Source organism: Adiantum capillus-veneris, chromosome 21, assembly GCF_014529385.1.
Source record: "Adiantum capillus-veneris isolate H3 chromosome 21, ASM1452938v2, whole genome shotgun sequence".
Lineage (NCBI taxonomy): Eukaryota > Viridiplantae > Streptophyta > Polypodiopsida > Polypodiales > Pteridaceae > Adiantum > Adiantum capillus-veneris.
Window position 1 is genome coordinate 80,900,261 of NC_140951.1, and position 21,792 is coordinate 80,922,052.

The window sequence follows — 21,792 nt, forward strand, 5'->3', positions numbered from 1 at the left end:
CCAGGTGGGGTTCCCATTATTCAATTATGTCTTTCAATAGTTTAAGTTATTTTATAAGTTAGCATTGCATACGTAAGAAGTGAGTAAGAATCAATAAATGAATAATTGACCAAAAATGGAAGGTAACTTCCAACGTGCATTTGTTTATGATGTAAGAAAGAATTTTTTGGATTGTAGGAAAGAATTGTTTGGGTTAAAACTAGTTGAACTAAAAAAGATATCATTGATCATCCTTAAGACATCTTGTCTCAAGACACCTCCGACTCCTTGGTATAAATTGATGATAATAATGGCTTTCCAGCCATGGATAAGTCGGTTACCCCCATGAACGATGAGTTTCTACTCCGTGTCGTGTCTTCATGTTTCTACATAAGTTAGGATACCGTTTTTATCCTATGGGAGCCGCCCGGTTGTATGGGCAACTGGTTTGGTGTATGAGCACCCGGAACCTTGGTTGGGGGTTTATCCACTCCGGATTGTGAATAAGGAATGGGTGCCATTTGTTTTTCACCCTTAGGTGGTCTTGAGACAAGAAGAGTACTGTTCATGCTTATTATGGACAATGTTTTGATTGACAGTACCCTGACTTAAGTTTAAAGATGTCTGTTTTCTAAAAGAATGTTTTCAAGGGATGTTTTAATGAAATCATGTTATGAAGGATAAAAGGAATCATTATTTTAATTTTCATAAGAATGTGGTAGTAATTAAAAAATAAAAGAATCATGTGTGAGTGTGGGGTGGTAAGTGGGGATTGACTAAGGTTGTCAATCATGGACGGGTGGACCTGTTTAGTCAGGTAACTATCCATCCCTGCGCACTGAAACGTTTAGAAAACTTCTTCACTTGGAAGAGGAGTCCACCAGTGGCTGTGCCCTCACATCTCTTAGGGGGGGAAAAGCGTTGGTTGAGGATATCTTAGCCCAATTGTGGCAGTTATAGGGCCGAAATAGTTGTTTTTTTGGACTTTTAATACGTTGTCATGTTTCTGTTGCGAGACATGACTAGGTCTTCTTCTAAGGCTATAGACCCAAGCCATTGTCAATGGTAAAGGTCTATTCCTTGGGTTTTTATTGTTAGAGACTCTGATTTTTATCAGACCTAGAGACCTGTCAAGGATCCCATCCCGATCTTGGTATTGGCGGGTTGGGAATCTCAAACGTGGTATCAGAGCGTGTGTTAATTAAAGTCTTGGACCTAGGAAAAAGTTTAAGGCGTTAAGTTGAAATAAGTGATCTTTGACAAATTCAATTAAAGATGTATTTAATTAAAAAGAGGGAGTGAAAGGAAGAGAGAGAATTATCCCATCCTTGCAGGAAAATTTCTATCATGCCTACTTCAAATTCATGGATTTCAACATTAGGTTTATGAGGGCTTGCCTATCCCGAGACTATTCAATGCAAAAAAGCGTGATGAAATGGCTGGATAATAGATTTTCTCCTTCCACTTGGAGAATCAAGTGGTCAGGATGTGGTGGATTTTTCTTCATTGATTTGGGAGGGTTAGAAGGTTTAGAACTAAATATGAAGAGACTCAAGTGGGCCGAAGATCTTCAAGTGATTGAAGTATACTTTTTCATTGAAACGGAGAATCCAGAGGAAACCGTTGTAATAGATGATGTCCAAGTATCACAAAATCAATGGGTGTTTGACCAAGTGTCTAAAGTAATCTACCCAGGTAGAATTAGACCCATAGGAGTAGGCCCTAGTTTTAACACTAGGTTGGTAATAGGACACTTTTATGTCCTGTTAAGTGACCATTTTCCTTGAATTATGTCAAGAAATTCAAAATGGATTTTGAGGTGCTATCTATCTAGAAAGTTTTCTCATGAGCTGAAAAAAACTCGACATTTTTTTGGAATATCAATTCCATCTTTAACCTTGTCCTTGCACAACATTTCACAACCTAAACTGTGTAAAAAAACGGGTCTTGTTTTTGCCTTTTCTCAACTTTTTGCAACTATACCACTCTGAAATTCATGTTTGTGAGGTCTATAATGCTAGAGAACTATCTTTAGTAGTCCTCAACATGTCCTGATGCTTCTAGGGAGAAATAAGTATTAAAGTTGTAAGTTATGACCAAATTACAAAAATTGTCAAATCTTGTTTTTTAGCCAATTTTAGCTCTTCTATGATTTTTTTGGTGGATTTCATGATATCCAAATGCATTTTTTATTTTCTATGTCACATATTGTAACATAAAGCTAATATTCCTTGAGTTTTGGGGCACCTAATACCCTATTTTGCATAGTACACAATGATGGTTGATTTGTTCAATTATAGAAGAAAACAAAACATTCTAGTATATGAAGTATAGCTTTTTTAATATTGTTAGTTTCTTGTGACAACTACATGCATTTTGTAGGTAGTAACCATATCCAGTCATAAGGATCAAATTTGGCTAGATATTGAATAGTTTCTATGGGATTCTATAACTCATAATGTTGAACCCAGTTTTTTCATGTTTGCTGTATTTAGCACTTCATCTTAATTTGTCCCCAAGATTCCCCTTGGTAAGAGATGTATTATTCTTTTTACATGCTCCATGGCTCCTTATGAACATAAAGGACAATAGGGAACTAAGAAAACATGCATACATTATTTTTATTGAGCGTGGCTATAGAAACTTTGATGATAGGTTTGTAGAATGGTAAAAATTCAACTTTTTGTACCTATTTATTTTGGAAACAAAAAAAATAGTGAGTGAGAAGCAATCATATGTTGTGATGACCAACCCATTGAAGTTAACTAAGGAATTTATATCAAGTCCTACAAAAATCCCTAATCTTATTTTTATGCAACAAAACGTAAGAAATGGCTGTTTTGATGAAAATGCACTGGTCCATCAACTTTGGAGGCTTGGTGTGACCAAAAGATGAGAAAGTTTACGAGTTTCTTATTTTTTCCGTGTGTAGTAGGCCTTGAACTATAATGTCATGAAAGGATTTTACAAAATGAGTGGATCTACTATATTTTTGGAGGTTTTTCTCAAAACCCTGAAAGGACACTTTAATGTCTTGTTAGGTTACCAACCTAGTGTTAATGGACCAAAAGATGTTGTATAATATTTTGATCCTATATCTAATCCACCCAAAGTCCTCAAGATTCTAGTATAGGACTATCATCACCTTTGTACATAGTAGGATCTTCATGAGTTGTATTAACTCTTGTCCATATGGTTCTCATGGGTATGCTATAAGTAGTTTTTGTTTATGGTTTGGCAATTGTCTTCATCCTATGTGCAAAAGTCTTGAGTAGGAGATAAGTTAAAAGTATAAGTAAGAAATATTTCATATGGCACTAAATTCCACTAATTCAATCTCAAGAAAATATTCAGGTAAATAGCCTTTACACTGTTAGTCAAGATAAAAATTACTACTAAAGCAAGTTTACCTCCCTACTTTCAAGGGAGAGGGACCCAATTTAGAGCGAGATGCCGAAGCGTGGTTAGATGCTATGGATGACTATTTCAAAGCTGCAAGAACTTCTCTAGAAAACCAAACAATGTTGGGTATGTTCCGTCTCAGCGGAGATGCCAAACGTTGGTGGAAGCAACACTGCAGAGATAATCCCACGAGTAGTCTATCTTGGGAGAAAATGAAGCACGCAATCAAAGAACGTTATCTCCCTCCTACACATCAGGCTATCAAGATGAACGAGTTCTTTGGTCTACGCTACCTAGGACTTTCATTAAAGGAGTACTACACCAAGTTTGTGTCTTTATGACGCTATGCTCCTCAGATGACCATGGAGCAACAAATTGCCCGTTTCTGTCAAGGCCTCAACAACCCCCTGAGTACACGTCTTGAAGCCATGAGGCCTACATCAATATAGGATGCCCTTCTCAGGGCTAAGCCTCTTGCAGTCGAAGGAACCAACTCCATAAGGATCTATAATAGAATTAATAACTTTAGGGGAAGAGCCAGGGGAACTTTCAACCAAGGATACCAACAACGTGGAGTAACCGCAGCAGTGAACTTGGAGCAGACCTTCCCAAAGGTTAGGTGCTATGGATGAAATCAAATGGGGCACTATAGAAATAACTGTTCTGGAGAGCAAAAGACTCAAACTACTGCTATAGCCATTCCTCAAAATCAAGGAGATAATCTAGGAGGAGGTAGAACTGGAGGACGAGGTACAGGGGAGGAGCCAGATCTTATGTAATCATGGAAGAACCAACCTTATGAATGAGGAAGATAAGAGAGCCACTTGCTTGGCCACAATTAGCAATCCTTGAGCTTTGTAAACCAGTATAAGTCGATAATGTAAAACTTTGAGTTACTTATATATTATAATGGTATACATGATTTTCTTTTCTAAAATTACTTAAGGAATCTAAAGTTAAGTTAGTATTCAATCAAGAAATTAAGGATTGATCTAGCAAATAAGACAGAGGTTCCCGATAGTATGAAAAGAATTTGAATTTGAGAATGAGATAGTTATCAAGAAACCAACTCACATTCTTTGTGCACACGATAGCCTTCCTTGGAAAATGACCTAGATATGAAATTATTAAGGTACGAGACTAATAGGAAGCTGAAAAAAACTCTTGGTATGATACTTCTTATAACCCTTTACATATTGTTGGTCAACTAGGTTAGAGCACATAGGGGGTACCTCTGGTGCAATGGTGGAAGCTTGTGCCGAACACAGATTCCTCAGAATGGCAAGAACACACCGAGCGCGTTCAGATTGGCAAAGCTGAAATACATGATACTTGTCGAATGCTGATTTCTTTGAATGGCCAGTTAGAACGAGCGCGTTCATGTTGACAAGGTGGATATATGGATATTTTATAGAATTGATTTAACCTGGTTTTTGAGATGATACGAATGGTTTGTAAAGGTTTTTAAGATGGGCTCAACACTAAGAGTTTCTTGAGGAAAAATTGACTAGCAAGCAACTCCAACAAGAAACTAGAAAGAACTCTTAGAGTAATTAGTAACATTTGGTAAAGTGGAAAGGTTATCCCTTAGAAGATTTCACTTGGGAGGATGAATTTCTCTTCTCAAAGATTTTCCCAATTTCGGTTGAGATGAGGGCATCTCAAATTCTTAAGTTGGGGTGACTGTAAGGTTTCTAGTTTCTGAAACCTTAAAGATTGTATAAAGCTTAATCAAACTGATATGATTATTGAAAAAGAAATGCAGAATTGTCTGACCGTGGAAAATATTGGTATTTTTGGAATCTTAACACTAGAATGGTAACCTAAAAGGACATAAAAGTGTCCTTTCAGGGTTTTGGGAAAAATTTCCAAAACCATAGTAGATCCACTCATTTTGAAAAATCCTTTCATGAGCTTATAGTTCAATAACTACTACGTATGGAAAAAAATGAGAAACTTGTAATTTTTCTCATCACTTGGTCACGAAAAGCCTCCAAAGTTGCTGGACCAGTGCATTTTGCCCAAAACAGCAATTTCTTAAGGTTGATTGCATATAAATAAGAGTAGGGATTTTTGTAGGACATGAGATAAAATGCCCCTTCAATGGGTTGGTGACCAAAAAATATGGTTGCTTTTACCTCACTAATTTTTTTTTGGGAAAAAAAATAGGTACAAAAAAGTTGCATTTTTGCCATTCTGCGGACCTATCATCAAAGTTTTTATAGTCACGCTCAATACAGATACTATATACATTTTTTCTTGGTTCCCTTTGGGCCTTTGGATTCCAAAGGAGCCATGGAGCATGTCAAAATGATAATGGATCTCTTAGAATTGGAACCTTGGGGGAAATGATAAAGTGCTAAATACAGCAAACCTGAAAAAATTAGGTTTAGCATTATGACCTCTAGAAACCCATAGAAACTACTCAATAACTAGCCAAGTTTTTAGTCTATGATTAGATATGGTTACTACCTACAAAATACACACAATTGGCCTAAGAAACTAGAAATATTGAGAAAGTTATACTTGCTACGCTAAAATGTATCGTATTCTTCAGCAATCAAAAAACTCAACCATCATCGTATACTATGCTATATAGTATATTAGGTCCCCTAAAACTCAAGGAGGATTAGATTTATGTTATACATTACACTTACACAATCACAATTGAATTTAGATATCAAGAAAGCCACCAAAAAAATCATAAAAGTGCTAATTTTGGTCAAAAAATAGGATTATGCAATTCTTGTAAATTGGTCATAACTTTCAATTTTAACACTTAGTTCTCCCTACAAGCATCAAAACATGTTGAGAACTATGAAGGCCTAACCTCTAGTCATCTAAACCTCACAAACATGAAGTTTAGAGTGGTATAGTTGCCAAAAATTGAAAAAAAACCAAAAACAGGACCCGTTTTTTCACACAGTTTAGGTTCAAAAATGTTGTGCAAGAGTAATGTTAATGGTGAGATCGATACTCCAAAAAAAATGCTAAGTTTTTTTCAGCTCATAAGGCAACTTTGTGGATATATAGCACCTAGAAATTCATTTTCATACTCTTCAAATAATTCAAGCAAAATGGTCACTTAACAGGACACAAAAGTGTCCAAGGACATAAAAGTATCCCATTACCATTCTAGTTTTAAGCACAACAAACCCCGGCGGGCTAGAAATTTTCAGAACAGAATTTCGATAAAATATGGAAAAGTTACGGGTTCTGAAAGGTTACACTATGAATTTAATTAGTTAAGTAAAATTGGATGGTTTCAGTAATTATTATTAATAAAGACTTTCTTATCCTAAGGTTCTAGAAATCACTGATATTTCTAATTTTCAGCATTAAAAATCAGTGGAATTAGTAAAAATTGATTCTGGAAGCTAGGGGGACTGTGTGAAGCTCTAGGGAACCTGCCTTGGACTAGATTTAGCAGCAGGGGACGTTTTTGGAGTTGTAGGGATGCAAGTTACTATCATTTTCTATCTTGTGAGTGCCCAGAAACCTATAAATACGACCCCTTGCTTCACATTTTGGACAAACTCAAAGCCTTGGCACACTCTCTCTCATCTAAAGAGACCGCTACGTAGAAATCACTAGAGATCAAGCTCTAGTTGGTTAATTAAACAGTAATTAGCCTAATTCTTTTTAATTAGCAAAGCTAGGTTAACCTATTTTCTTCCTAAATTGAAGATTAATCCTATGTATACTCAAAAATCATCTCTTAATTAAATATTCTCTTCTGATTATTGTGATTAAGCTTAGGGATATTAAGTTAATTAATTATTATATCATATTAGGAGTGAAATTATCCATTTTAAACATAAATTAATGGGAATTATATTAATTAAGTCTAGATTAATTTGAGATAATAATTAGAGCTTGTTAGACTGTAATTATGCTAGGAAAATGATCTTATAATTTTCTGAGTAATTTCCATAATTAATTAAGTAGAATTCCACTGTTCTTGAGAGAAAAATAAAGGAGAAAATGATCAAAATATTTTAAAATGCTTTCAAATATTTATCAGAGGTTAATTAAACCCGTGATAATTATGTTAACCTCACAGATAATTAGTTTACCTAATTATCTTAGGAGAATTACAGTGTTTTTAGGATAAATTAAAAGGGGGAAAATAGCAAATTGATTTAAAATGCTTTGAGTTGTTTTTCAGAGGTTAATTACATCTTAGGGAGCCTGTGATAATTATGTTAACCTCAGATAATTAATTTATCTAATTATCTTAGCAAATTTATACTTTTTTTAGGACAAATTAAAAGAGGGAAAATAGAAAATTGATTCAAAATGCTTTGAATTATTCATCAGAGGTAAACTACATCTTAGGAAAGCTATGATAATTATGTTAATCTGAGATAACTAGTCTACCTAATTATCTTAGCAGAATTACACAGTTTTTAGGACAAATTGAAAGGGGGAAAATAGCAAACTGATTCAAAATTTTGTAAGATAATTTTTAGATATTGATTACATCTTAGGAAATCCATGATAATTATGTTAACTTCAGATAATTAGTTTACATAGTTATCTTAGCAAAATTACATTGTTTTTAGGACAAATTAAAAGGGGAAAAATAGCAAATCGATTTAAAATTCTTTAAGATAATTATCAAAGGTAAAATACACCTTAGGTAATCCGAAATAATTATCTTAACCTTAGATAATTAGTTTAACTAATTATCTCAGCATAATTACACTGTTTTTAGGGGAAATTAAAAGAGGAAAGATAGCAAAGTGATTCAAAATGATTTGAGATAATTATTTAGAGGTAAATCACATCTTAAAAAACCTGTGATAATTACCTTAACCTCAGATAATTAGTCTAACTAATTATCTCAACATAATTACACTATTTTTAAGTTGAAAAATAATAAGATAATTACGAGAGGTCAAAAATACTCCTTATCTGCTTGTGGTAATTATATCATAGTTAATTAGTAAGATAAGGAAATTATAATTGACCAAAAGTCCTATGTTTAGCAAAAGATTAATTAAAGTAAATAGACTTTGCGGTCAAAGTTTTTTAGGAAAATTATAGTAAGTCTAAACCTATGATAAAAAGTTGAGGAAATGAAATCTTTAAGAGAAAATAAATAGAATAAATATTAAGCTCAAAATAAGTAGATTCGAAGCTTAAAAATTCGATGGGGAAATTAGAAAAAAGATATACAAAATTATAAGTAAATTAGGAAAGCTTAGAAAACCCTTAGGGAAGCTGTGGAAAAAGTTATCATGCCTTTATAGGAAAATAAGAAATTACTAGGTCAAGAAATTACCAATTAAGACTACAAATTTAACCTTGGATGGGTTACGGTTGAATACAAAGGTTAAGTTTAGATTTCAAATAATGTACCTAATGATTAGACGCCCTTTTTATAAGGATAAAAAGTTATGGTACCTAAAAGGACCCGAGCCAATCCTACATCTAATGATGAGGGCAGAGCTCTAAAAAGAACTAGAGCCTCGCACGACGATGAAGCTAGGCCTAGTGGCAGGCCTACAGAAGAGAGTCTTTAAGCACCAACGCAACAGCAGATGGCCGATCACTTCAAGGTGGGGTTCCCATTATTCAATTAAGTCTTTAAATAGTTTAAGTTCTTTTATAAGCTAGCATTGCATACGTAAGAAGTGAGTAAGAATCAGGAAAGGAATAATTGACAAAAAATGGAAGGTAACTTCCAATGTGCATTTGTTTATAATGTAAGAAAGAATTGTTTGGGTTGTAGGAAAGAATTGTTTGGGTTAAAACTGGTTGAATTAAGAAAGATATGATTGATCATCCTTAAGACAACTTGTCTCAAGACACCTCCGACTCCCTGGTATAAATTGATGATAATAATGGCTTTCCAGCCATGGATAAGTCGGTTACCCCCATGAACGATGAGTTTCTACTCCGTGTCATGTCTTGATGTTGCTACATAAGTCAGGATACCATTTTTATCCTAGGGGAGCCGCCCGGTTGTATGGGCAACTGGTTTGGTGTATGGGCACCGGAACCTTAGGTGGGGGTTTATCCACTCCGGATTGTGAATAAGGAATGGGTGCCGCTTTTTTTTCACCCTTAGGTGGTCTTGAGACAAGAAGAGTACTGTTCATGCTTATTTTGGACAATGTTTTGATTGAAAATACCCTGTCTTAAGTTTAAAGATATATGTTTTCTAAAAGAATGTTTTCAATACTATTTTCAAGGGCTGTTTTAATGAAATCATGTTATGAAAGATAAAAGGAATCAAATTTTTAATTGTGATAAGAATGTGGTAGTAATTAAAAAATAAAAGAATCATGTGTGAGTGAGGGGTGGTAGGTGGGGATTGAGTAAGGTTGCCAAATCATGGATGGGTGGACTTGATTAGTCAGGTAACTATCCATCCTTGCGTACTAAAATGTTTAGAAAACTTCTTCACTTGGAAGAGGAGTCCACCAGCGATTGTGCCCTCACATCTCTTAGGGGGAAAAAGCGTTGAGGATACCTTAGCCCAATTGTGGCAGCTATAGGGCCGAAATAGTTTTTTTTTTTGAACTTTTAATACGTTGTCCCATTTCCGTTGAGAGACAGGACTAGGTCTTCTTCTAAGGCTATAGACACAAGCCATTGTCAATGGTAAAGGTCTATTCCTTGGATTTTTCTTGTTAGAGACTCTGATTTTTATCAGACCTAGAGACCTGTCAAGGATCCCATCCCAATCTTGGTATTGACGGGTTGGGAATCTCGCAGTCCCATCTTCTATATACCACTGTTTCAACAAGGGCTGCTTTAACCTGATGCAGCGTAGGCATAACGTAATATGCTGTCACAAAGCGGGTCACACAAAAAATTTGTAAATTTTTGGTTGGGGACTTTGTTCTGAACAAAGCAAAGAAAATGAATGCTCTCTTAAAAATTTCACGAAGTGGTTTGCATCTAGAAGAGTTTGATTAATAGAAGGAACTTTCCCAAAGTCCTTTAAGAGCAAATTCAAAGTGTGAGAAGCAAATGGAACCCATGTTATCTCTGGATACTTTGCTTCAATTTCTTTTCCAGCTGCTTTGTAGTTAGATGCATTACAATGTCACATTTTTAGGTCCTCATGCTCTTTTGATCGAGCGCTCATATACACCAGCAAGATATCCACTAGTTTTCTCTTTCAAGGATCTATCGATCGCCTCAAGAAAGATGGAACCTCTTGGACAAATCAACATCACATTAATCAATGGTTTCTTTTAACAAATTTTCCAACCATCTAAAACAATTGTGCATCCATACTGTGGCATATAATCAAGAGTTGTGCGCTTTAAAATATTTTTTGATGTAGTCTTCACTTTATCTAAGTATTTTGTACGTATCTTATTATAATCAGGTACCACAAAACCCTTCTTCGTCGTTCTCATTAAAGCATCTTTGAATATTGGAATTCTAACGACATTAAAAGGAATTCCACGTGCAACAAATGCTTGTGTCCACTTAAGATGGAGTTCAAGCAGCCATTGTTTATCAAATGCCTAATGCAAAGTAGGACCACTTGGTGCAGGTTCTCCTCCAGTCCATGCTTCACTTCGGCTTATGTTAGCAGAGATTCTGGTAGGATTAGAGATACAATCCCCAGCAAAGGATGAATGACACCCTCCCTGACCTGAAGTAGGGATCAAGGGAGGGTTTTGATCATTCTCCAGTGTCATCTTGATGTCCCTAGGCATAGATGGAGCCATCAGTTTGGGACCTCCCTTTTTTTTTCCCTCAAGATGTGATCTCTTTGTCCTGAGTGCCCACTCGGGAAATTTTTCTTTTTGGCAGGTATTTGCAAGCTAAAATGTTTCCAAGAATTTAGAGCACATGTTCTTTCAACTATGAGAGTTTTCGCTAAAATTATGACCGCAGGTCTTACACTTCAACTTTGATGTAGTCTTTCCATTAATCAATTCATGTATGTAGTTCCACTCATATCTTTTCACCATCTTCTTAAGATCTGCAAACTCAAACAGAACTAATTACTAAATACACATCTAAAATCAAACTCTAATACCACTTACATTACTTTATTTGTCAACGTTTTCAACCTCTTTAATTAATAAATACCAAAAATAGCTTTTTTTTCAAGTGTAAGAGCTCACTTTACACTTGAATCATGATAAATAAATTGCTTAAACTATCTCAATAACTTTCAAATGTGAGTAAACTCTACACATAGCAAGATATTTTTTTTAAACCTATCTAAATCACCTCCAAGTGTGAGCGTAACTCTACACATGGCAAGCAATTAGAATTCACGACTTCTATAATTCTCTTCTAGGTGTGAGAATACCTCTACACAAAGAGAGAGATTATTATTTAATCTACCTAGACTATCTGTAGTGTGAGTACTACTCTACACATGACAAACAATCATTAGATAAATCTAACCCAAGTTACTTCCAGGTGTGAGCATAGTTCAACACACAACAAGTAACTCCTAGCTTTAACTATCTAACTTAAGTTACTTCTAAGTGTGAACATAGTTCAACACAAAGCAAATAACTGCTAACTTTAACTTTATTGAATCACTTCCAAGTGTGAGTTTCCTCTACACAATGCAAGTAGTCAGTAATTACCTTACTTAATTTACCTCTCAGTGTAAGATATACTTCACACAGAGCAGATAAAGACTAAATTCAAAACTCCAAAACCTAGAAAAAAATGTTTTGTCCGAAGCTCTAAATTTCTATTAAATAAATTCTATAACAAATTTTAAACCAATTTTTTAATATTTTTCTTGTTGTTGAGGCTCACCTATAGATAAGAAAAGGGGAAGAGAGCTCAATGGAATGAGGAAAACAGTCTATTTTCATGGTATATAAACAACTTTATTTTTATCGAACTAATATTTTGATCGAAATGTTATTCGATCGCAATTCAAATAAATTATACGATACGGTGGTTTTGTTGATGTGGCACCGTATAATACGGCCGAATAAAAATAGGTGTCATATAACACGTCCATTTTAAGCATAATTTTGCAAATGCAGTTGTGGATTCAAAGGGTGTTTCAGATGCAAAACTTTGCCATGCATGTTTTGGGTATCTGAATTTTACCAATTTTCCATCTGCATGCAAAAATCTAATATGGTTGATTCTTTTTCACATCTTGAAAAACATGTGAAATATGTTTAGAAAGGTTGTATTTTGGGTAAGATACAACGTTGTCATGCCGCTTTGCAGGCATGTGCTGAAAGATGGGAATTTGCATGCAATTTCAAGTTTTTCCAAACTTGTGATTTGGGTCTGATATGACAATAGGATGATTGAAATGTATTCAAAATGTGGGTGCGGTGCCTAGAAAGAAAGATTGGTGCTTGCAAGCCGAGTTGTAGTGATGCTGTCAAAATGGGATTTTATAACCCAAATTGGTAATGTTCGAAGTGCTCTCCATGCCTGTGTTTTAGGCTTCTAAATCACAGCTATGATGAAGAAGTTATGGCAGTTTGAAGTTGGGACAGTTTGCAGATATGGGCCGAATTGGGCAGCTGTTGTTGAAGGATCAAAGTTGAAATGAATGCATGGGCCTAAAGTGCTCGTCACGTGGAGCATGTTGGTCTTTTCAGATTGAAAATGGAGCCCTCGTTGTTGTCAAGATATTGCCCATTGAAGTTTCACCAAGGGACAATTTTGTAGTGGTTTGGTTGTCCCAGTCAGTGTGCCATCTGGCAGTTTTCATGCTTCAAGAAGGTACTCGAATATGGTGCACTTAAAAGGGCAATAAGTGCTCAAGAAGAACCTTGTCTGGAATGTCATCTCTTGCAATGCATTGATTATAGGGTATGCTCAATAGGGGCAATGCCAAGAAGATCTGCATTGTTTTTATCAAATGCAGAGCCAGGGATTCTCTCTAGATGTAGTCAAGTATGCTTGAGTTTTGAAGGTATGTGCTATTATGTAAGACACTGGCATGGGTTAACAAATTCATAATGAGATTGTTAGTTAGGGTTTGTTGGAAAATGACGTCGTGCTTGGCCATGCCGTGCAACTCTGCTTCCATGATGGGAAAAAGAGAAAAGAAATCCAAGCTTAGCTTCTTTGAAGCTAACACATTTATTGAGTAGTGATCAGGGCTTGTTGATAGGTCAAGTTTAATGCTAAATGTATTCCATATGCGGCTTTAAGGGGCCAAAACTTATGTTTTAATGCTAAAAGTGGCTACACAAGGGGCCCTTTTTTCCCCTAGCAACGACGGTGCCATCATTTCTTAGGGAGGCAAGAAGGCGCTATGTATAGAAGGTGTGAGGAGAAAGTAGGCGGGGAAAAAAGGGCAAGCAAAGCATGAGGCAAGTAAGGAGAGAGTTTTGGCGGTTAAGCAAGAGAAGATTTGAGAAGTAAGAGGTGAAGGGTAAGGAGCTCAGACAAGGAAAGGAAGGTTCTCAAGGCTCTCAAAGAGATAAAGGACTCAAAGCTCGATAGAGCTCTACCGAAGAAGTGAGAAGAGGCTCTCCACAAAGGGAGAGAAAGGAGAGCTTTTGATGACCAAGAGAGGAAGGAGACATATACGGCCAAGCAAGAGGATCTCACTCTCTCTTGAAATTTTGGAGCCATTACCGGCCCACGTAATCATGTAAAGGGAGCTTAAACTCCTATTTCAGTTAATCCAAGTGTTACAATGTTGATGTTGCTAACACCTCTGCTTTGCTACCGATTAAATTTAGCAAAGCTTGACTTGATTAATTGAAGTTTATGGTGATTGCCATAGCCATTTGCACTTGTTGTTCTTATTCTCTCTCATACCTCTCATAGTCGGAGGTCCCGTGCTTTCTCGGCTCACCTCTCAAATCCATATCCCCCGACATATTTGGTGAATCCGACGCGAAACGAGCCGGGGTGGGAGGTTAAGATGGAGATGCCATAACAGTTGATGCAATTTATTGAAGATTTCAATTCCAATGGATTTGATAAAAATCTAGCAGTTGCAAACTTTCCAAAAATGATGGAATGATTTTCAGGGATGTTTGTAGGAAGCGAAAGCTGTGCAAATAAAAACACAGATTGATGATGTAGTATAGATGGCACTTGATGCTCTATGGGAGGAGTATCGTGTTTTTCAAGGATATGATCCAAAAGGTTTTATTGCATGTTGTGAAGCCAAGATGAAGAGCCAAAATGTTCCAAAAAATTGGATGATTGCAGCTTTTGAAGAGGTTGTAAACTCAGATTTTAAAAAGCAGGTTCAAGAACTGGCAGAAGCATATCCCATACGGTGGGACTATTTTGTAGAAGAATTTAATTGTGGAAGCTCAAGGATTCTAGATCTCAAAACATAGGAGATTATTGAACGTAGCCAAATTATTTTTACTAAAGGTGAAGAGGATCAGATGCAATTTCTTAACAATCAATTTTGGGAGCATATTTCGACAAGAAGCAAAGCCAATGCAAATGCAAAATTGGAACTAGCAGATTTAGTTTCAGAGGAGCATGTTTTGAGCAATGTGGAAAAGGTAAACAATGAATTTAATGTTGAAACATAATTATATGAATTGTTTTCAAAGGTTGCTTGCATGAACGCTACCTCTAATAATGGTCCCTGTGCAGACGTAGACTGTATAGCAAGTGGTTCACAAGCTGCTGACCTAGACATGGGTTATTTAGAAGGAATTCACCAAGAAGATGAGCCTCTACAAGATACTATTGAAACTATCAGGGCTATAGCCGAGTAGGAAAACATGTTTGCTACAGATGATTGCATAAATAAATCTATTATATACACAATAGCTGATGAAGTGACGGAGATTGTGGACCCAACACAGGATGAGTCTGATAATGCTAATGAACTTATGATTGCTACTAACAATATGTTTGCAGATGCTGTTATCACAGAAGATGCCATAATCGATGATTTCTTGACTAGATCTAAAGGAGACAATTATAAGAATATAAAAGAGCGTGGATGTCGCGAAGCTCCTCTCCCATGCTAAGAAAGATACTAAGAAGATGCAAATCATGCTTACTTGAAGCTTACCTAATCCTTGATCAACGTTCATGGCTTGGTAACATGCTATTTATACGATTAATGTATGCCAGATGCGGCTTTAAAGGGCCAAAAAATGCCTTGATGATGCTAAAAAAGAGTATGCTTAAAGTGAGCATAAATAAGACTTTATGATCTAGAACTGTAGTGCTTGAAGTGCTCTACCAACTTGTCTTTACGGCTCGTAGATTGGAGCTACGCTGAAAAATTTATGGCAATTTGAAGTTAAAGTTGATGTAGATCCATACCGCATTGGGAAACTGCAGTTGAGGGCACAGAAAAGAAGTGAACACATGGACCTAAAGTGCACGTCGGTCTTTTCAGATTAGCACAATCAAAAATCTGGCCGCCAAGTTGTTACGAGTTTAAGTTTCCATGTGGGGGCTAGTTACGTGCCAGGCCGATCACCTCGATTGGTGTGCAATCTGGGAATTTTACGGCCTCGGCATGGTTTGTATGCGTTTTATGCAGCTTGAGAAGTCTATAGGAATATACGGCTTGTCAGACAAAGTCCGGGTTGATGAGATAATATGGCTTGAGGCTAGTGTCCGTTGTCGGCGCACTGCTAAGCTCGATAATTTTTTGCATTATCAGAGATGCTGATATGGGCAGTAGAATTCACAATGATATTGTCATTTAAGGACGAATTTTGAGCCATTGAATGCTTTGCCCGATGAGTATAAAAAATGTGGTCCCCCATAAAACCAAGGGAAGTTGCCCACCCAAGAGGCTATGAGCCCAATGCTCAAATGGACGCCCAAAAGGCAATGGCCGCCCATCTAAGTGAAGGGAAGGGGCGATAACGTGAAGAGGAAGTGAAAATAGATACGGTGAGGGCAGGCATCAAGGAGGCACAAATAGAGAGAGGGAGGCTCATGCCGGGGGCTATAGGGAGCTCGGACGAGCGCAAGCATGAAACAAAAAAGGACTTGCTTGCCATGGGGCCCATGTTCAGCCCTAGTCTGTGTAATTTTTGTTCAATCCCACCATGGACATGCCACGTCAGTAGTGGTCGTTCCATGCCACGTCACTAACATGGGGGGGGGGGGGGGGGGGGGGGGGGGGGGGGGGGGGGGGGGGGGGGGGCTATTTTAAGGGAGAAGGGATTTGCATGAAAAAGATAGGGGAAGGAACGAGATGAAGGGTCTCAAGGAAGAGCTAAGACAACCAAGTCTCTCTCGGCAAGGGAGAGCTCGGACAACCGGGGAAGGCTACCTCTTTCTCGTGCATAAGCAAGAGGATATCTCTCGTCCATGAGTAAACAGGTCTCTTCTCTTGAAGATCTTAAGCAAAAGGAATCCGGCTTTCTCTCATCTCACTCTCTTGAGCTCAAAAAGAGAAATCACCAAGGGCATACAGAGTAAGTCAATTAGAGGAGAAGTCAAAGCTTGTGAGCGGCAATTAAGGTAGTGCAAAAGCAAATAGAGCAGGAAGGTGTTGAACATTTGTGAAGAATTGAAACATGATGATTAACAGAGTGAACTAAAAAGAAGTTTGCAGAATCCTAAAGGTCGTTGAACCAGGTAACTTTTGGAGCCGTTAACGGCCCAGATAATCCTGTAAAGGGAGCTTAAAATCCTATTTACCATGTAATCCAAGTGGTGGTGCTACTAACAGCCCACCTTGACTAATGATTAGATTGTACTCAAAGCTTTCAGTGCCTATTGTTCTCTCTCTTCCACACCGCTCATAGCCAAAGGCCCCGCACCTTCCTGGCTCATGTTTCGAGCGCTTATCCCCCGGCAACGGAGCTTTGGTTGGTATGTATGCTAAATGTGGTGTAGTTTTCGCAATATAGATAAATGTGAGCTTGCCGAGTCTGCATCAGTGTAATCCAAAAGAGAAAGAGATTGCATAGAATCCAATGTGAGTTGTCGTCGATAGACCAAACCAAAATCTGTAGTGCCTTTCAAGTATTTCAATATACGCTTTGCTGCAGACCAATGCTTAAGAGAAGGACGTGCAAGATGTTGTCCAAGATAATTAGCGACAAACAGAATATCAGGATGAGTGTTCATGCCAAAAAACTAAAGACATCCAATCAAGTTAGCATAAGGCTGATTTGTGATAAGTTGACCGCCATTGTAAGGTGTGTTGGCTGAATGTACAAATTCCATACCAAATTTTTGAATAGTATCTGCAATAAACTTTGACTGTCAAAGGAATAAAATACCTTTTGTACGATTTCGTTGGATTTGAATGCCAAGACACGAGTGAATCTCTCTAAGATCCACCATATCAAATGCAGAAGACAATAACTCTCTTTAAGAAATCCTAAATCATTGGAAACAAGAATGGTATCATCCACATAAAGAGTAAGAATCACAAAACTGCTACCTTGGTGTTTTATGTATAAGTTGGGGTCTGAAGAGCAAGAGATGAATCCTTTAGAGGTGAGAAAAAGATCAAATTTTGTATACCAGGCTCGCGAAGCTTGTTTGAGACCATATAGTGCCTTATGGAGTTGACAATAAGGTCTTCTTTACCTGGAATAGAAAACCCTTCTGGTTGTTCCATATAAATTTCCTCTTCCAAGTCACCTTTAAGAAAAGCAGTTCGCACATCCATTTGATGAGCTTCTAAATCAATTTGAACAGCAAATGCCAATAAAACTCAAACACTTGTAATGCGAACAACTAGTGAAAAGGTCTCTTGATAATCAACACCAACTACTTGGGAGTAACCTTTTGCAACTAAACGTGCCTTGAACTTGTCAAAAGATCCATTTGCTTTTACTTTTGTCTTATACACCCACTTACACTTAATAGCTGTACGTACGGGAGGTAATTCAGTTAGTATCCATGTACCTTGAAAAATAAGAGAATCATACTCTACTTCCATAGCCTCTTTCCATTGATCCTTTTGTGGTGAAGAGATAGCTTCATCATAAGTAACGGGATCCTTAGAAGTAGAAAAGCATTATCAACAATATCGTCATCATAAACATGACATGAGCCATGTTCAGAATCAATAGGCAGATCAACAAAAATGTCAATATCATCATTGGAAGCATTTGGAATGGATGGTTGTGAAGATGAAAGTTTCTCTATAGGAAGAGTTTCATCATATGAAAGAAATGGAAAAGCATGAAGCAATGATTTAGTATCATCAAAATCATCCATGGACCATGAGCCTCCGATAAGTTGTTCGTTAAAAGTAGCATCACGATTCACAATTACTTTCTTGGAGGAAGGGTCATAGAATTTGTAGCCTTTGGAAGTGTCAGAATATCCAATAAAAACAACTTTAAGACCAGGAGCATCAAGCTTTGTTCGTGTTTCTTTGGGAACATGAATATAAGCAATACATCCAAAGGTTCGAAAATGAGATACAGAAGGAATGTCACCTGTCCATGTTGTGATGGGTATCTTACCAGAGGGTGCAGTAGTAGGAAGATGATTCTGAATAAATACTGCTGTCAAAGTAGCTTTAGCCCAGAAAACACGAGATAAACCAGAATGAATCAGCATACATCTTACAACATTGAGAATAGTGCGATTCTTTCATTCAACAATGCTATTCTGTTGAGATGAATATGGAATAGAGTGTTCATGATGAATTCCACTGCCAAAATAGTAATTCACAAACTCTCAAGAAACATATTCGCCTCCATTGTCACTACGAAGCTTCTTAAGGCGACCACCAGTTTGAAGTTCCGCAGCCTTGTGGAATTGTTTGAAAACAGATAAGGCCTCAGATTTTTGTCTAAGTAGAAATATAGTCGTATACCGTGAGAAATCATCAATGAAATTAATGAAGTAGCGATATTTTGATCTCAAAGAAGGTAGAGGTCCACATATATCAGTATGAACAAGATCCAATATGTCATGAGAATAAGTTGTGTTTGAAAGAGGAAAGGGTTTACGATTATGTTTTCCAAGAACACAAAACTCACAAATTCTCATATGGGGATGAGCTTTAAGATCCATGCCATGAACAAGATCACGACATTGAAGATCAAGGAGTTTTGAGAAATCAGCATGAACAAAACGGTGATGCCATACTTTGCAATCATGATCACCTAGAGCAGTAACAACATTTGCTACAACATCATTGAGAGAGAGTTCAAACAAATTACCGTTTCGAGGTGCAGCGGCTATAGTCTGTCCATATTTTCTCAATTCGGCATTTGGTATGATCAAATTCAACAAAGAGACCAAGATCAACAAGTCTAGCAACTGAAAGAAGATTACGTTGAGGATCTGGTACATGTAATACTCCTCACAAAAATCGAGTGGAAGAAGATAAGGTACCAAGATATAAATCTCCAACACCCTTTACTTGACAAGTCGTATCATCAGCAAGATAAACAACACTGGTAGTGGATGATAGTTATGGAGCCACTTAGACTGATATGTCATATTTCCTGTAGCACCAAAATCGACAAAAAAAAGTGAACCATCACATACATGAAGTATTATGTCTGGAGCAACTGAACATAGGACGCAACTTGTTTCTGGTACAATGTTGTTTCGATGTTGAGTAGCATATGCTCTATTACGATCTGTGTCAAATCGACGCTTATAGCACATATGAGTGGGATGATCAGATCGTCCATAATATTCACAAGAAGAAGAAGAAGAGTCTCTAGATAAACATGGTTGTTTTGTGGTAATATTGTGTTCTTCATCATATTGACGTGTCCAACAATCATCTTCAGTATGGCCATTTCTGTTGCAATAAGAACATTGCTTACTAGGAAATTTGAGATGAGAGAAAATATTGCCACGACGGACACCTCTACGGTTTCCTCGTTGAAATGGACACCTTCGAGCATAAAAAGCACGTTCCATCTGTTGCGACTCAGTCTCCTCTTGTGAAATCATAGCTGTATCATGACCAGCATTACGTCGTTCTTGACGTTGAGAGTATTCAATTAAAGATATGCAGGCTTGGTCAAAATCAAGACCATCTTTACTAGAGAGAATAGTAACAATGTTATCATAAGAGGAGTCCTTCACCGTATCAAGGAGAAGTGTAATAAGTTGCTTTTGTGGAACAGAATCACCGGCAGCAGCAAGTTGATTAATAATAGATTTGAAAGACTCAATATGTCCCATCATGGCAGTACCAACTTCATATTGTAGCTTGTTAAGCAACCCTCTCAAATAAAGTATTTTTGGAACAGATTTCTTTTGAAAGTTTGCAATAAGGTACTACCATACATTGTGGGAAGTAGGCAGTTCATACATATTAAGCAAAAGGGAATCACTAAGAGCAGAAAGAATATACTGACAAGCTGTTTTATTACGTCGTTGCCAATCCATATACGCAACAATCCAATCTTCAAATATAGGTCCTTCAGTGATAACCGCGTTATCATGATCCGTATCAACAGACTGAGGCAGGCAAACACGATTTCCAAGGACAACATTAGAGAGTTCATCGCCTTAAATAATTAACAACATCTTTGCTTTCCACCCTAGAAGTCCTTGGCCTTGGAAAGGAGGAACAGAATGCTGGCCAAAAGGAAAACCGTTGATGAGAATAGTCATAGCTATATCTAGTTGCGAGAAGACGTATAAGATAAGATCGCAAAATCTGCACACCATATATAATGAAGGCTGCAATTGAGAACGAGAGAAATATGATGATTGTGTTCTGTCAACGATAAACACAAGAAGGATTCTCAATACATGTCCAAAGATGTGAGAGACGTCACCCAAAAAAGCAGGGAAAAGGAGACGTCAATAATAAAAGAGTCATCAAAATAGAGTGATGTGAGACGAGAGTCCTCAAAATAGAGTGACGTGAGATGCAAAATTGATGGCCACAATATGAATAGCAAAAAGCTAAATTTGCTCGAAAAATTTAACGCCAAAATTAAAAAAACGATCGCGGACGCTTCACGAAGACGCACGACGAAGAAAGCTGTGTCAAGCTCAATTGCAGTAAAAACAGTATAACTTTCTGTTGCAAACTCTGATTGATGCAAAACTAGGACTCAAATCGAAGAGCTCAACATGACAAACAAGTTTTGGATGAAGAGCACTCGTTTCTCCAAATTTTGAGCAGAAGGACCCCAAAAATTGAGACGAAGTTCAGGGTGTCAAAAAACAAATCAACAAGAAAACGTAATCAGTCATTGATTATATCGATTAGCAATAAACACCATAGAAAACACTAATCATATTCTTCTTAACACAAAACAACCACAGTTAACAAGAATCAATCCTCAAAAAATAAAATTTATTGCAATTTTGAATCTTACATGCGAATCGCATACACAAACTGTTTTGTCACCATGAATTGAATCGGCACGTGATCGTTACCACTTTGATACCATGTTGAGATGTAGAGAGAGAGAGAGAGAGAGAGAGAGAGAGAGAGAGAGAGAGAGAGAGAGAGAGAGAGAGCGAGAGAGAGAGAGAGAGAGAAAGAGACAAGACAAGATACACACCATGGATGCTCCCAAAGACTGATTCATATTGAGG